Source organism: Somniosus microcephalus, chromosome 14 (assembly GCF_052327205.1).
Source record: "Somniosus microcephalus isolate GS21.2 chromosome 14, FLI_Smic_1.0, whole genome shotgun sequence".
NCBI lineage: Eukaryota > Metazoa > Chordata > Chondrichthyes > Squaliformes > Somniosidae > Somniosus > Somniosus microcephalus.
Window position 1 is genome coordinate 132,250,683 of NC_141000.1, and position 17,424 is coordinate 132,268,106.

Here is a 17,424-nt window from a genome sequence, read left to right on the forward strand (position 1 = left end):
TGCTCTCTCCAACGTCCACGGTATACATTAGAGGTCCTTGCCGTGTACAGATCGTTCCTGGCTGCCATTTCTCTGTGCGGTAGTCCCGGGCCAAAACTGGTTGACCTATCTTAAAACTCCTGGTCGGCCTTTCATTCATATTCTGAAACTGCCTGTTCTCCACATCTCTTCTGATGTTTGGCTTAACCAAATCCAAGCGGCATCGTAGTCTTCGATTGAAGAACATCATGGCTGGAGTTTGGTTGGTAACCGCATGTGTCGCATTCCGGTAGGCAAACAAGAAGTTATCCACCTTGTGTTGTAGGGGTATGTCTTCATTACACATTGCCTTGATAGCCTTCTTGAATGTTTGAACGAACCTTTCAGCCAATCCATTGGTGGCTGGATGATATGGGGCGGATGTGTAATGCTTAACACCATTGTTCTTTAAGAACCTCCGGAACTCTTCAGACACAAACTGTGGTCCATTGTCGGAGCAAATCTGTTCAGGCAGCCCATTTCTAGCGAATATGGTTCGTAAGACTGTGATAGTTTTTTCTGTGGTGGTTGAGGACATTTCTATTACCTCTGGCCACTTTGAATGTGCATCCACCGCAATTAAAAACATCGAGTCCATAAAAATCAATGTGCACCCTTTGCCATGGAGATGAGGGCCACTCCCATGGATGTAGAGGGGCTTGTGGTGGGGCGTTTTGGACCTTCTGGCATCCTGTACAGCTCTTGCTCATCTCTTCGATTTCTCTATCGATTCCCGGCCACCACACAAACGCTCTGGCTAAGTTCTTCATTTTTACCCCTCCCAGATGACCCTCATGAAGCTCATTGAGCACTCTATCCTTCAATTTGGGTGGAATGACTACTCTGGATCCACACATCAAGGTTCCTCTGCACACTGACAGCTGTTCTCTTCTCGGCGAGAATGCTGGCAACAGTGGTTTGCCATGTGCTGGCCATCCCTTCACCGTTAAATCATAGACCCAGGAGAGTGTCGGGTCATTTCGTGTTTCCTTTTCTATGTTTGCATTCGTCACAGGTAGACATTCAACTATGGCCGAGTGGAATATCTCCACTGGATCCACTGCAGGTGCTTCTTCCACCGTCGGCAACGGTAGGCGTGACAATCCATCAGCATTCCCATGCTGTTTAGTCCCTTTGTACTCGATGTCATTGGTGTGCCCCTAGGAAAAGGGACCACCTCTGTAGCCGTTGTGCTGTCATTATCGGGACGCCCTTCTGAGGGTTGAAAATGGAGACAAGAGGTTGATGATCAGTTAGTAGAGTAAATTTCTGACCGTGCAGGTAGTGATTGAACTTCTTCACCCCCCACACCAGACTGAGGGCCTCTCTGTCAATCTGGGCGTAGTTACGCTCGGCTGAAGTTAACGAGCGTGACACAAAAGCTATCGGCCTCTCTGAACCATCAAGGAATTTATGTGACAGTACCGCTCCAATGCCGTAGGGAGACGCATCACACACCAGTCTTATTGGTGGTGATGGGTTGTAGTGAGCCAATACTTCTCTTGAAGTGATTAGGTCTTTACTCTTCTGAAAGGCCCGCTTACATTCATCACTCCATTTCCATGCTACTCCAGTTTGTAGTAGGGCGTTCAGTGGGTGCAGAATTGTGGACAAATTCGGCAAAAACTTACGGTAGTAATTCACCAATCCGAGGAATGACCTCAGTTGCGACACATTTTCAGGCGCTGGAGCCTTAACTACCGCTTCAATTTTGTCAGGGGACTTATGTAACCCCTCTTCATCAATCACGTGGCCACAATACGATATCTGTTTCTTAAAAAACTCGCACTTGGGGCGATTGGCTCATAGCCCATGTTCTCTTAGTCTAGTGAGCACCTGCTCTAGGTTGGCAAGGTGTTCACTGTCATCTTCACCTGTCACTAGGATGTCGTCCAAGTAACACTGAGTCCCCGGAATCCCTTGCAGGACTTGTTCCATCGCTCTTTGCCATATCGCCGGAGCTGATGCTACTCCGAATACCAGTCGATTATACTGGTAAAGGCCTTTGTGAGTGTTTATCGTGAGATACTTCCTAGAGGATTCTTCAACTTCCATCTGCAAATATGCTTGTGCTAGGTCAATTTTTGTAAAACGCTTCCCTCCAGATAGTGAGGCGAAAATATCTTCTATCCTCGGGAGAGGATATTGTACTGTGTGAAGGACTGGGTTCACCGTCACCTTGAAGTCCCCACAGATGCGAACCTTCCTTGGCTCCTCAGACTTATTGTTTAACGTTTTCTTCATGACAGGAACGATGGGTGTCGCCCACTCGCTCCAGTCTACCTTAGATAACACGCCTGCATTCTCCAGATTCTCCAGCTCTGCCTCGACGGCTGGGTGAATTGCATATGGTACCGGTCTTGCTTTGAAAAACTTGGGAATTGCATTCTCTTCTATTTTTATCGAGGCGGTTACGCCTTTAAGAGTTCCCAGTTCTTGTTGAAATACCTCTTTGGCGTTAGCTAAGATTTTTGACAATCGTCCAGGTGTGACGTCGTCATCCTTTATACCAGCCACCGTCAGTGCCTGAATGGGGTGCCAGTCTAAACTTATCTTTCTGATCCATTCACATCCTAATAACGGTGGTCCACCATCTTGCAGTATGTGCAGATACAATTTCTGTATTTCCTTGCTGTTGTATTCGACAGGCACCCTTATTTTCCCACTGGGGTATACTTTTTGCCCCGTATACGTCTTCAAGACAATGGATGTCTCTTTCAAGGGTATGTGTGAGAATAGCCGCTCGTAGTCTCGTCGATTCATGACGGTCAGGGCTGATCCTGTATCCAATTCCATTTTGACTTGGGACCCTGCTATCGTGAGGGTGACCCAAATGGTTCGGTGATCCTCTTTTGCGATTACGTTGTGAAGTTTGAGACAGCTTAGTCTCTTGTTCCCGGATTCACTATTGCTCATGTGGTCTTCAGAACTACTGTCCGTCATCTTTTGTACTTTCCTGTACTGTTCCTTAGTAGCCTTTTTGTTGTCGTTAGTCTTCTTCCCAGACCTGCAAACTCGTGCAATGTGTCCCATCTTTCCGCATTGCCTGCATATTTTGTCCTTGGACCAGCAGTCCTTCTGGTCATGGGTTGTTCTGCTGCAGCGATAACATTTTTCAAATCCCCGTGTCATTTCATGGGTGCCGTATTCCTGTGGCTTTTGCTGTATTTCCGCAGCTCCCCTTGCTGCTGCTTCGTACGATACTGCCACGCTGAAAGCCTTATCTAGCATCAGCTCTTTCTCTGAGAGTAACCTCTTCTGGGTTCCTTCACTCAGGAGTCCACAGACAAATTTGTCCCGTAGAGTATCTGTCAGTCCTGCTCCGAACTGGCAGTGCTTTGATAGCTTGTGTAGTTCCGTAAGGTAATCAGCATTGCTCTCATCTTTATGCTGATTTCTCCTGTGGAATTTAAATCTTTCTGCTATCAGCAGCGGTGTAGGATTTAGGTGTTCCTGTAGGATATCAACAATTTCGTTAAAACTCTTCGCCATCGGTTTGGCTGGAGTAATCAGGTTCCGCAATAGGCCGTACGTTCTTGCGCCCATTAAGTTTAGTAGTACCGATGCCTTTTTCTCATCGGCTACTTCGTTTGCCTCGCAATATACTTCGACTCTTTCCACATACGTGGTCCAGTCTTCTATTGCATTATCGAAGGCAGTGATATTGCCAGTCTTCGGCATCTTGGAAATCTAAGATGGCGCCTCCCGCGCTTTGCCTTCTTCCCCGATTTAACAAAATGGTGCCTCCGCGCTTTCCGTCTTCTCCGCTGCTGCTAGCACTGTTGCTGGCGTTTTATGCCTTGATGGCGACGCCCTATGGTCTTCGCGCACTTCCCCCCGTGCTGCTGCTAACGCCGCTCTCTGCGGTTACCGTGGCAAACTGCAGCTCCTCGCGGCTTTCTGCGCTTCTAATTTCTTTTATTTCCCCGTCGTCGGAGCAACCCTGCGGGACACTTTCCTCCCTCTTCTCGGGTCTGTACGCTGCCCGGCTTCATAGCACCGGTTGCGCCCTGTGTGCTCCACCCTCTCTCTCTCTCTCCTCTTCCCGACAACGCTGCTCGGCCCCGTTGAAAAGCCACCCGATCGAGCTCTAGCCCGCCGCAGCCCAGGAAAAATCAGTGTACTACCTGCCACCAGCCGGATTAGCTGGAACACCATCGACAGGATAACCAAGCTCCGCTCTCGACAGCCTCTCCTGCAAATCTTTCACTCCGATGAATCAGAGGCGGTTGCCCACGGTCGACGCCCGTTTCTTCTGATTGTTTTATTTTTATTTTTTTTCTTTCTTCCTTCTGGCCTCGACCTCTGACAACTTCACTTCAGGGATGGATCCCCATGAGGTGGTGCAGACTGTAGGTAAGTTCGGATCTGCTTGTCGCCAGTATTATGTCCGTGTGTAATTGAGACACGGACTGCAGGAGTTGGTTGTAACAGGTCTTTACTGAGTGGAGACAAACTGGAACTAACTATGCAAAGTTACTACACAGGCTTATATACAGGGGTGGTTGTTGAGTCTGTGTTTTCAATTGCAGTTATACTGAATAACAGGACAGAGACTACAGAAGTAAGTAAACAGGTCTTTAGTGATTGAGGGTCAGGGCTGAACTGAGATACACTTTGCTCCGCAGGGTTTATATACCGGTGTGGTCACCACCGGTACTACAATGTACAGGAACCATCAAAAAGTAGTCCATCACCTTAAGGTATCCTCTTCAGGTGGTACAGGTTACATACACTACAGTGGTCACTACTGGTACTGCAGTATACAGGGGCTGCAGAATATAGTTCCTTCTGCAAAGTACATACACTACATCCTTCTTGAATATATTTAATGAATTGGCCTCTACTGCCTTCTGTGGTCGAGAATTCCACAGGTTCACCACTCTCTGGGTGAAGAAATTCCTCCTCATCTCTGTCCTAAATGGCTTACCCCTTTATCCTTAGACTGTGACCCCTGGTTCTTTAGTGCCTTTGAGGTAGTAAAGCGTCCCAAGGTGCTTTGTTCGCCAGCTAGTTTTATGCCAGTTCAGTCCGTGATGCTGAGGCAATGCACTGACAAGAAAAGTTTCACATTCAGAGTTTAATCCTTCAAATAAGGCGAAATAGTTACAAAATTGAGCGAACTAGATTTGGGAGACGAGGTCCTTCGAATACTCAGGTGCAAACATCCAAATTCCTGTTCCAAGTCGCTGGTTTACTTAGCTTTCTTGACTGTTAATCACTAATCTAACTGTCCTCGTAAGGCATGCAACTTACCTCGCTAGCCTGCAATATATGTTTGAATGCTATTTCCCTTCACTTTCCCATGCCTCTTACCTCCTTGCTCAAGGTCACCGGACTCACTTTATTTGAGACACATGCAGCACCACTCTGTGTCACGTATGGCCTCTCCCATAGTCTGGGGTGTGAGAAGTGTACAGGTGCTTATCTCAGGAGGCCAGCTTTAGCATTCCAGTATAGAATGCAAATGCATGAGATTCTTTTGTTTAGAATACATATTGACCCTTTTATTCCCATGTCTCCTAACTACCTTCATTCTTAGCTATTCCCTTCACCATGTCAGCCGTGGCTGCCTCAGAGTCAGCAGGTCGTGGGTTCAAGTTCCTCTCCAGAGACTTGAGCACAAAAATCTAGGCTGACAGTCCAGGGTAGTGCTGAGGGAGTGCTGCACTGTCAGAGGTGCTGTTTTTCGGATTAGATGTAAAACCGAGGCCCCGTCTGCTCTCTCAGGCGGACGTAAAAGATCCCATGGCACTATTTCGAAGAAGAGCAGGGGAGTTCGCGGTGTCCTGGGGCCAATATTTATCCCTCAATCAACATCACTAAAACAGTTTATCTGGTCATCATCACATTGCTGTTTGTGGGAGCTTGCTGTGCGCAAATGGGCTGCTGCGTTTCCTACATTACAACAGTGACTACACTCCAAAAAGCACTTCATTGGCTGTAAAGTGCTTTGGGACGTCTGGTGGTGGTGAAAGGCGCTATAGAAATGCAAGTCTTGCTATTGTACCTCCTCCCACTCCTTCACACAAAGGGTTGTGGAAATCTGGAGCTCATTCTCCAAAAAATACTGTCCATTGAAAATTCCGAACCTGGGAATGTTAGACTTTTGTTGATCAAGGGTATTAAGGATTTTGGAACCAAGGCGGGGAGATGGAGTTAAGATACAGATCAGCCCTGATCTCATTAAATGACGGAACAGGCTGGAGGGACTGAATGGCCTCCTCCTCTTCCTATGTTCCTTCCAGGCTGCAACATGGGGCATCCATGTTACCCATGCTTGCTGTGGGCTGGCACAGGCAGTTTCCTTATCAGAGATCCAAATTTGCCGATGACTCAAAGATAGGCGACACTGTAGGCGGTGTAGATGAAAGCATAAAATTACAAAGGGATATCGATAGATTAGGTGAATGGGCAAAACTGTGACAAATGGATTTCATGTAGGCAAATGTGAGATCATCCACTTTGGACCTAAAAGGGATCGAACAGGGTACTTTCTAAATGGTGAAAAGCTCAAAACAGCGGAGGTCCAAAGAGACTTGAGGGTTCGGGTATGTAGATCATTAAAATGTCATGAACAGGTACAGAAAATAAACAAAAAGGCTAATGGAATGCTGGCCTTTATATCTGGAGGACTAGAATAATAACTATAGGTATTAAGTGATATGGGCCAAAGGCGGGTATATGGAGTTAGAGCACTGATCAGCCATGATTTCATTGAATGGCGGAACAGGCTGGAGGGGCTGAATGGCCTCCTCCTGTTCCTGTGTCCCTATGGAGGAGTTGTGAATGGAGATGAACAGTGTGGGATTGCCAGTGAACAGCCCCACTCCCAGCCTCAGGGCAGAAGTAAGGTCGTTGATGAAGTGGCTGAAATGTTTGGGGAGAGGTCACTTCTTCTTCTTCTTAGGCAGTCCCTCGGAACCGAGGATGACTTGCTTCCACACTAAAAATGAGTTCTCAGGTGACTGATGAGTCCAATGCGGGACCTACAGTCTCTGTCACAGGTGGGGCAGACGGTGGTTGAAGGGGCGGGTGGGTGGGGTGCTTGGGTTGACGTGCGCTCCTTGCGCTGCCTGCGCTTGGCTTCCGCTTGCTCCCGGCAAAGAGACTCAAGGTGTTCGGCGTCTTCCCGGATGCTTCTCCTCCACTTTATGCGGTCTTGGGCCAGGGATTCCCAGGTGTCAGTGGGGATGTTACACTTTTTCAAGGAGGCTCTGAGGGTGTCCTTGAAATGCTTCCTCTGCCCACCTGGGGCTCTCTTGCCGTGCCGGAGCTCCGAGTAGAGCGCTTGTTTTGGGAGTCTCGAGTTTTGAGAGGTCACTGCCTCGATGTCATGTGGCTCATTCAGGGTGATGCTAGATTCGGATTGGACAGAACAACTGACTCAGTCAAATCTCCTGCTGGCACTGACTGCCATGTGATGAGTGGCCCCCTGGGTTAGCTACCTGAGGGTAGACAACGCCTGGCCCATGGTACCCAGGAAATATCACCACCTTAGGGAGAGCAGAGGAGAATGGACAAATTAGAAGAAAGTCCAAGACCCTTTTTGGAGCCTTTCCTTGGTAGCTCCTGTTACTGTAGGGAGTGAATGCAGAGTGTCTCTGGTGTAAGTCTAGTTGCTCAATGGCCCACTCAGACTGTAAGCGTTGTGTTCCATCTGCTCTTATTCCTTTCATATTTCATCCACCATTAATGAGAACAGGGAGAGCAGAGATTCAGTCACTGGAATTCACACAGGCTGCTGTGAAGGGTCTTTCACATTGATCCTGCATTGATGGAATTCCGTACAGCATGTATCTGGCAAAGTGCTTTCTGCAGTCAGTGCCTACAATGCTGTGTATTCACCAGTACTGACCCCAGGAACCTCACACACACTGATTACAAAAGCATCACTTATATCAATTTTTTTCAGAGACTTTCCAGGATAGAGTCCACATTCCAAAGTAAACGACTACCTAATTAATTCCCTTGCAGTCAAACCACCTGTGATACCGCAGGGTAGATTCATCGACATGCGCACCGCTCTCTCACCTGTGCGCAATTTCTGCAAAGCTGTTCCTGCAGCTCTGACCCCCCACGTCAGGGGCTGCTCCACCCAGCCCAGCCCGGCCCATCCCAACCCATCTCAGCCCAGCCCATCTCAGCCCGGCCCAACCCATCTCATCCCGGCCCGGCCCGGCCCGGCCCGGCCCATCCCAACCCATCTCATCCCGGCCCAGCCCGGCCCGGCCCGGCCCATCCCAACCCATCTCAGCCCAGCCCGGCCCAACCCGGCCCAGCCCGGCCCATCCCAACCCATCTCAGCCCAGCCCGGCCCAACCCGGCCCAGCCCATCCCGGCCCAGCCCGTGGTGGCAGCGCATTGCTGGGCTGCACTGGTCTCTAGGAGCTCAGCCTGCCCATGGCCAGAGACAGAGTGGGGGTCCCAATGGCAAGTGACGCCGGCAGGGACAAGTAAGGTTTGAGCCTTGGGTCAGAGCCACGTGAGTAAACCTGCTCCCACGGCATTTACAGACTTGACCCCATGTCCTTGCCAATCCTCACCCGCTCCCTCTAACCCACTGCATCAACTTCAAAATTCTTGTCCTCCTCTTAAAATCCCCTGATCTAACCCATCTCTGGGTTATCCTGCAGTCCTGCAGCCCAGTTTGAAAGAAGAAAGACTTGCAATTCTAGAGCGTCTTTCATGACCACAGGACGTCCCAAAGTGCTTTACAGCCAATGAAGTACTTTCAAAGTGTGGTCCCAGGACAGCTCTTAGAATAGAACCCTAGAATCTTACAGCACAGAAGAAGGCTATTTGCCTGTGTCGGCTCTTTGAAAGAGCTCTCCAATTAGTCCCACACCCCAGCTTTCCCCCCATAATCCTGCAAGTTAGTCCTCTTCAAGTACATGTCCAATTGCCTTTTGAAAGTTCCCATGGAACCTGATTCCAGCACCCTTTCAGGTAGTGCGTTCCAGATCATAACAACCCTCTGTGTGGAACAGATTCTCCTCATTCCCCCTCTAGTTCTTTTGCCAATTATTTTACATCTATGACCTCTGATTACTGACCCACTTGCCAGAGGAAACAATTTCTCCCTTCTTGTTCTATCAAATCCCCTGACAATTTTGAACAACTCTTATTAGGTCTCCCCTTAACCTTCTCTGCTCTGAAGAGAACCATCCCAGTTTCTCCAATCTCTCCACATAACTGAAGTCCCTCATCCCTGGAACCATTCTAGTAAATCTCCTCTGCACCCTCTCTAAGGCCTTGACATCCTTTCTAAAGTGTGGTGCCCAGAATTGGACACAATCCTCCAGCTGGGGCCGAACCAGTGATTTGTAAAGGTTTAGTATAACTTCCTTGTTTTTGTATTCAATGCCCCTATTTACAAAGCCAAGTATCCCATAGACTTTCTTAACCACCTTATCAACTTGCCCGGCCACCTTTAAAGATTTGTGAATCTGCCCCCCCAGGTCCCTCTGCTCTTTCATCCCCTCAAAATAGCACCATTGAGATTATACCACCTCTCCATGTTGATCCTTCCAAAAGTGCATCACTTCACACTTATCCACGTTAAATTGTATCTGCCCATTTCACCAGTCTTACACAGGATATACGGCACAGAAACAGGCCATTCCACCCAGCCAGTCCATGCCGGTGTTTATGCTCCACTCGAGCCTCCTCCCGTCTTTCCTCATCTAAATCTAACAGCGTAACCCTCTATTCCCTTCTCCCTCATATGCTTGTTCAGCCTCCCCTTGAATGCATCGATACTATTCGCTTCAACCACTCCCTGTGGTAGCAAGTTCCACATTCTCACCACTCTCTGGGTAAAGAAGTTTCTTCTGAATTCCCTATTGGATTTCTTGGTGACTATCTTATATTGATGGCCTCTGGTTTTGCTCTTCACCACAAGTGGAAACATTCTCCAAGTTTGCAGATGACACAAAGCTGGGTGGGCGTGTGTGCTGTGAGGAGGATGTCATGAAACTCCAGTATGATTTGGACAGGTTGGGTGATTGGGCAGATGCATGGCAGATGCAGTATAATGTGGATAAATGCGAGGTTATCCACTTTGGTGGCAAAAACAGGAAGGCAGATTATTATCTGAACGGCAATAGATTGGGAGAAGGGGAAGTGCAACGAGACCTGGGTGTCCTTGTGCACCAATCACTGCAGGTGCAGCAGGCGGTTAAGAAGGCAAATGGTATGTTGGCCTTCGTAGCGAGAGGGTTTGAGTACAGTAGCAAGGATGTCTTGCTGCAGTTGTACAGGGCCTTGGTGAGACCACTCCTTGAGTATTGTGTGCAGTTTTGGTCGCCTTATCTGAGGAAGGATGTTCTGGGCATGGAGGGAGTGCAGCGAAGATTCACCAGGCTGATACCTGGGATGGCAGGAATGACGTATGAGGAGAGATTGGGTCGATTAGGCTTATACTCGCTGGAGTTTAGAAGAATGAGAGGGGATCTCATTGAAACTTATAAAATTTTAACAGGACTAGACAGACTAGATGCAGGAAGGATGTTCCTGATGGTCGGGGAGTCCAGAACTAGGGGTCACAGTCTAAGGATAAGGGGTAAGCCATTTAGGACAGAGATGAGGAGGAATTTCTTCACCCAGAGAGTGGTGAACCTGTGGAATTCTCTACCACAGAAAGCAGTAGAGACCAATTCATTAAATATATTCAAGAAGGAGTTGGACATATTTCTTAAGGCTAAAGGGATCAAGGGGTATGGGGAGAAGGCAGGGACAGGGTACTGAATTTGGATGATCAGCCATGATCTCATTGAATTCAATCTCACCGACACTCTTTAATATTTACATAAATGGATTGGCAAAACTACTTGAACAATCTACAGCACCCGGCCTCACCCTATATGAATCCAAGGTTAAATTCCTCCTCTATGCAGACGACCTGGTTCTGCTGTCACCAACTAAGGAGGGTCTACAGCAGAACCTGGACCTGCTAGAGTCGTACTGCCAGACTTGGGCCCTGACAATAAATCCCCAAAAAACCAAAGTCCTTGTGTTCCAGCAAAGATCCAAACATCAGGGACCCAAAATAAATTTCACAGTAGGAACAACCAAAATTGAACAAACCACTAACTACACATACTTGGGCTTAAAAATCAGTCCTACGGGAAACTTCAAACTGGCTGTGAATGAACTGAAAGAGAAAGCAAGAAGGGCTTTCTATGCCATCAAAAAATCAATCCAAATAGAAATCCCAATTAGCATTTGGCTCAAAATTTTCAAATCAGTAATTGAACCAATTGCGCTCTATGGCAGTGAGGTATGGGGACCGCTAACACAACAAGAATTTGCAAAATGGGACAAACACCCAATTGAGATCCTACATGCAGAATTCTGTAAAAGTATCCTCCGGACTCAAAGGAAAACAGTAAACAATGCATGCAGGGCGGAACTAGGCCAATATCCATTAATAATCACTATCCAAAAAAGAGCCACCAAATTTTGGAATCACCTACAAATGAGCAACCCCCAATGCTATCACTACGACGCCCTGAAATGCCAAGAGCTGACCATAAAGAAGAATACCCTCAGTCAACTAGTCCTGGGACTCAGTGAAGTAACTACTAACAATACTAACAATAACCAGCCCCAGGACAGTGACAGGGTAACACAAAGAATTCGACCCAACACAATCGTCGCTAAGCAAAAGGAAAAATATCTGACATATTGGGCAGAAACAACAAAAACCCAAAGCAAACTCAATTGCTACTTGGCCCTAAACAGACAATACAACATAGCTGATTACCTGACCATGGTAAAGGATAACAAACTGAGAAGAACCTTGACAAGGTACAGACTTAGCGAACATAGCCTAGCGATCGAAAAAGGCAGACACAGGCAGACCAGGCTGCCAAGAGAAGACAGGATATGCTCTCACTGCAGTCAGGGAGTAGTGGAGACAGAGATGCACTTCCTCACAGCCTGTGGAAAATATCAGGGCATCAGGGAGAATTTCTACCAAAAATTCTCACAAATATGCCCTGAATTCAGAAATCTGAATGACAACCAAAAACTCCCATTCCTACTGGGGGAGGAGAGAAGCTGTGTAACACTGGCGGCACACTATGTTACAGCTTGCCATGAACAGAGGGACAACCAGTAAACTAAGAAAAGAGTATATATAAACAATGCGAATGTATACTTATACACTCAGGGATATACCTGTTTATACACTGTATGAATAGAACTGCGTTTATGTGTTCAACCATAAATGTATTTTGATGCTTTGGCAACATAAGATGTACCTTATCATGCCAATAAAGCGATTTGAATTTGAATTTGAATTTGAATGGCGGAGCAGGCTCGAGGGGCCAAATGGCCTACTCAATTCACAATTCACAATTCAAATGCTTTATTGGCATGAAAGTTTACAGGGAACCATATTGCCAAAGCTTACATAACAAAAAGTACAGTTTTCCAACATTCTGTAGGTGTCAAACAATTCTGACCTTCGTTGGTTACATACAATATTACTTTAAACAATATTAATTTAAACAGTCTTTGTACATCCGTGGGTACATTCAGTATTAATTTTAAACAGTCCTCAGGTTGTGACATGTTGTTACATATTTGGCACCAAGGTATGGTCTGTCTCCTTCTCCCAGGACTAATCTTAATTTTGACAGGTCATCCAATTCCTTGAAATCTGGGGTTGTTTGGCTGAGCTTGTCAAATAATATGTTTCTTGATGTGTTGAATTTTTCACATTTTAGGAGGAAATGCATCTCTGTCTCAACCTCACCGGCCAGACATTGATCACATATTCTATTCTCTCTAGGCTGCCAGGATTTCTTGTATCTTCCTTTTTCAATTGCCAGTTGGTGGTCGCTTAGTCTGTACCTGGTGAGGGTCTGTCTCTGTTTTGTGTCTCTGATGGTCGAGAGATAGTCTGCCAATTTATATTCTCTTTTTAGGGCCCGGTAACATTCTAATCTGCTTTGGCTTTTGGTTATTTTGTTTCAATGTTCCAGGTCGGTTTCTTTGCTTTGTTTAATGATTTGGTTCACTCGGATTGGTGTTTGGACGGCAGTGTTGGTCTGGGGCTGGTCAGGGTCCGGCTGAGTAGGAGTACTTAGTTTCAGTAGCAGCTGACTCAGGGGACTCTTTTCTGGGTTTAGCTCTTGGGTCTGGAAGGCTTTAAAATGAAGGGTGTCTGGGGAGCTAGATTTGAGGTGATTTAGGAAGTTTAGTGCTCGTTTTTGGATGTTTATTATCAGTGGGTATCTGCCTAGTTCGGCTCTGCATGCATTTGTTGGTGTTTTCCTTTGGGTGCGAAGGATGCTTCGGCAAAATTCTGCATGTAGGGCTTCTATTGTGTGTTTTTCCCATTTAGTGTAGCTATGGTGATTGAGCGGGCCCCATACTTCACTACCATACAGCGCAATCGGCAGGATTACGCTGTCAAATATTTTTAGCCAGATTTTGATTGGGATTTGGATGTTGTAGAATTTTCTCCTGCTCCTATCTTCTATGTTTTTATTCTCTCTGTATCCTCTCTATCAAAACCTCTCATAATTTTAAAGACCTCTATTAGATCACCCCTCAGCCTTTTTCTAAGAGAAAAGAGACCCAGCCTGTTCACCCTTTCCTGATATGTAGACCCTCGCATTTCTGGTATCATCCTTGTAAATCTTCTCTGCACCCTCTCCAGCGCCTCTATATCCTTTTTATAATATGGCGACCAGAACTGTACGCAGTACTCCAAGTGTGGTCTAACCAAGGTTCGATACAGGTTTAACATAACTTCCCTGCTTTTTAATTCTATCCCTCTAGAAATAAACCCTAGTGCTTGGTTTGCTTTTTTTATGGCCTTGCTAACCCGTGTCGCAACTTTTTGCGATTTGTGTATTTGTACTCCGAGATCCCTTTGTCCCTCTACCCCACCCAGACTCGCACCCTCCAAGTGATAAGTGACCTCCCTATTCTTCCTACCAAAATGTAATACCTCAGATTTATCTGTGTTGAACTTAATTTACCAATTATATGGCCATTCTGCAAGTTTATTAAATGTTCTCCTGTAATTTGTTGCAGTCCTCCTCAGTATTGACGATCCCCCCCCGCAATTTGGGATCATCCACAAATTTAGAAATTGTGTTTTTGATTCCAAAGTCTAAATCGTTAATATAAATGGTGAACAACAGTGGTCCCAGTCTGTCTATGTCCTCCTGAGGTCGGCTACTGTCATGCTCAGTATTTACTACGTTGCCAAGTTTTGTATTATCCGCAAACTTCGAAATTGCACTCCCTGTACCCAAGTCCAGATCATTTATATATAATAAAAACAATGATCCTAATACCGACCCCTGGGGGACCCCACTGTATACTTCTCTCCCGTCAGAAAAACATCCGTTCACCACTACTCTCTGCCTCCTATCCCTTAGACAATTACGTACCCAAGTTACCACCGTCCCCTTAATACCTGTGCATCTATTTTCCGGATAAGCCTGTTGTGAGGTACTTTATCAAAAGCCCTTGTGCCCCTGAGGCTCAGACCGACTGTGTGTCTCCCTTTCCCCAATCCAGCATCAGTGGCAGATTCTTCATCCACCATGACCCCACACTCCCAAACTCTCCCCCAAACCCCCTTGCCTCCCACTCCCCGGCTTCCCAAAGCCGCCTTAGACTCCACTCTCCCTGCCCAGAACGATCTCGGGGCTTAAAGGGTTAAATTACGAGGACAGGTTGCACAGAGTGTAGAAGATTGAGGGGTGATCTGATCGAGGTGTTTAAAATGATAAAGGAATTTGACAAGGTAAATAGCGAGAAACTGGTGGGGTGGGGGGAGTCCAGAACAAGGGATCATGACCTTAAAATTAGAGCCAGGCCGTTCAGGGGTGATGTCAGGAAGCACTTCTTCACACAAAGGGTGCTGGGAATCTGGAACTCACTCCCCCAAGAGGCTGTGGATGCCGGGGGTCAATTGGAGCTTTGAACATTAAGATTGGGAGATTTTTGTTGGGTAAGCGTGTTCAGAGATGTGGAGCAAAGGCAGGCAGGTGGAGTTGGGGCACAGACCAGCCATGGTCTAATGGAATGTTGGAACAGGCTCCAGGCTGAACGGCCTCCTCCTGTTCCTATCTTCCTGTGTCACCCCCTCTAACTTCTCGCCTACTGCTCTGTAAAGCACGTTAGGGCAGTTTGTAATGTGAAAGTGGTTGTTAACAGCGGCGGCTGAATTGTAAGTTAAAGGGAGCATCATTCAGCAGCAATGGCGAGAAGACCGTGTCCTTCCTTGTTTTTGTAATTAGAACATCATTTCCAACAACACAGGATTACATAGAATATACGGCACAGAAACAGGCCATTCGGCCCAACCAGTCCATGCCGGCGTTTATGCTCCACTCGAGCCTCCTCCCGTCTTTCCTCAACTAAATCTATCAGCATTATCCTCTATTCCCTTCTCCCTCATATACTTGTCCAGCCTCCTCTTAAATGTATCTGTACTATTCGCCTCACCCACTCCCTGTGGCAGCGAGTTCCACATTCTCACCACTCTCTGGGTAAAGAGGGTTTCTCCTGAATTCCCTGTTGGATTTCTTGGTGGCCCCTGGTTTTAAGTGAGGTTCAGTAGCCCAGTGAAGCATTTCCCCTCAGGATTCAGCCAGCTACATTGCCTGCGACTGTTGGATCTTCCCTGTCGGAGAAGGAGACTTGGGGTGCCTGTGATGATTCTCTCTGATCCCCGGGTGCAGCTGATGGTGCTGTGGGAGGGGTGGGCTCCTCTGGATGGCGGTGGGGTTATGAGGAGTCAGGAGCAGACTGTGGTTAGATGTTCGGGGTGGACTCCTCGGTCTGAATCAGCCCGTTTTCCTCCTCAACAGGGGCTGCTGGCCTCATTTAAATATAGAAATCAGTGTTAGTTGCTTCTAATTAGCTGGAATAAGGAACCGCACGACAGTGTTGACCTCTCAGTGACAAAGCATTGCCGAGCTGCAATAAACTCCTGTACATGCAAATTGAAGTTGGAAATAATTTAGATTAGGGACTGCCCGCTGATTGAAAAGTTAAATTCATCCATGAGACTGACTGTACCAAGGCAGCACACCCGATGTGGTGTAAATTGCCTTGGAGTCTGTGTATTCGCTCCCACCACTACATTATCTGTCACTTTGGGCCATTTCTCACACACTCCGACACTGCTGATGTTATTTTACCTACGATGCTGTGCTATCTGATCGTGGCAATTAATAAGAAGCGTTGTCGAGGAGGGAAGCCTGAGCACAGGGGCGAGGGATCCAAACACGATTTCCTCACTATGCAGCTCGTTTTATATCCCTGAAGTCCCATGGGATCTTCACTTTATAACATTATTCTCTCCGTCTCCTCCTCGCCCTCCACCCTGATCTTTCCCACAGACGCTCATTCTCACGATGCCACCGTCACCTCCAGACCTGCCCTTGACTGACCATTCTTGGTGTGTGTGTGTGGGCTATTTGACTGCAGTGGGCAGCCCAGACCCCGTTCTCACCCGATTTCCACACACACATTTTCTGATCAGGAACTGGAGCCCTGGCTGATCTTTACTCTCCCTGACTTGGAGGGAGCTGTGAGCTGCTCATAGACTGCACCTTGCTGGAAGCTCACACTCCCCGCTCACTGTCCCCTCTAGGGCGGCCCGCTGTCTGCCAGTGTTGCTGTACAGTGTCCAGTTGGTCATTCACCAATCTGAGAGGGTCTGGCCCGTGCTGTACAGTGTCCAGTTGGTCATTCACCAATCTGAGAGGGTCTGGCCCATGCTGTACAGTGTCCAGTTGGTCATTCACCAATCTGAGAGGGTCTGGCCCGTGCTGCTCGGCAGTGAAACTACGAGCCTGTGTCAGATCAATCGCCTGACGCCATCCAGATCGGGAAATATCTGCACTCGGAATCCAACAACAACAACAACTCGCATTTACATAGCGCCTTGTAAAATATCCCAAGGTGCTTCACAGGAACATTAGTAAAAAACATATTTGACACCGAGCCACATAAGTAGATATTAGGACAGGTGACCAAAATGCAGTACTGAGGGAGCGCTGCACTGTCGGAGGGGCAGTACTGAGGGAGCGCTGCACTGTCGGAGGGGCAGTACTGAGGGAGCGCCGCACTGTCGGAGGGGCAGTACTGAGGGAGCGCTGCACTGTCGGAGGGGCAGTACTGAGGGAGCGCTGCACTGTCGGAGGGGCAGTACTGAGGGAGCGCCGCACTGTCGGAGGGGCAGTACTGAGGGAGCGCTGCACTGTCGGAGGGGCAGTACTGAGGGAGCACTGCACTGTCGGAGGGGCAGTACTGAGGGAGCGCTACACTGTCGGAGGGGCAGTACTGAGGGAGGGCTGCACTGTCGGAGGGGCAGTACTGAGGGAGCGCTGCACTGTCGGAGGGGCAGTACTGAGGGAGTGCTGCACT

The 17,424-nt window shown here is 47.7% G+C and overlaps 1 protein-coding gene across 4 annotated transcripts in view; it reads left to right on the top strand.

Moving 5' to 3' along the window:
- The window catches only part of cadm2b (cell adhesion molecule 2b), a 767,796-nt gene that overhangs the window by 605,990 nt on the left and 144,382 nt on the right, over positions 1–17,424 (top strand). The window lies entirely within an intron of this gene.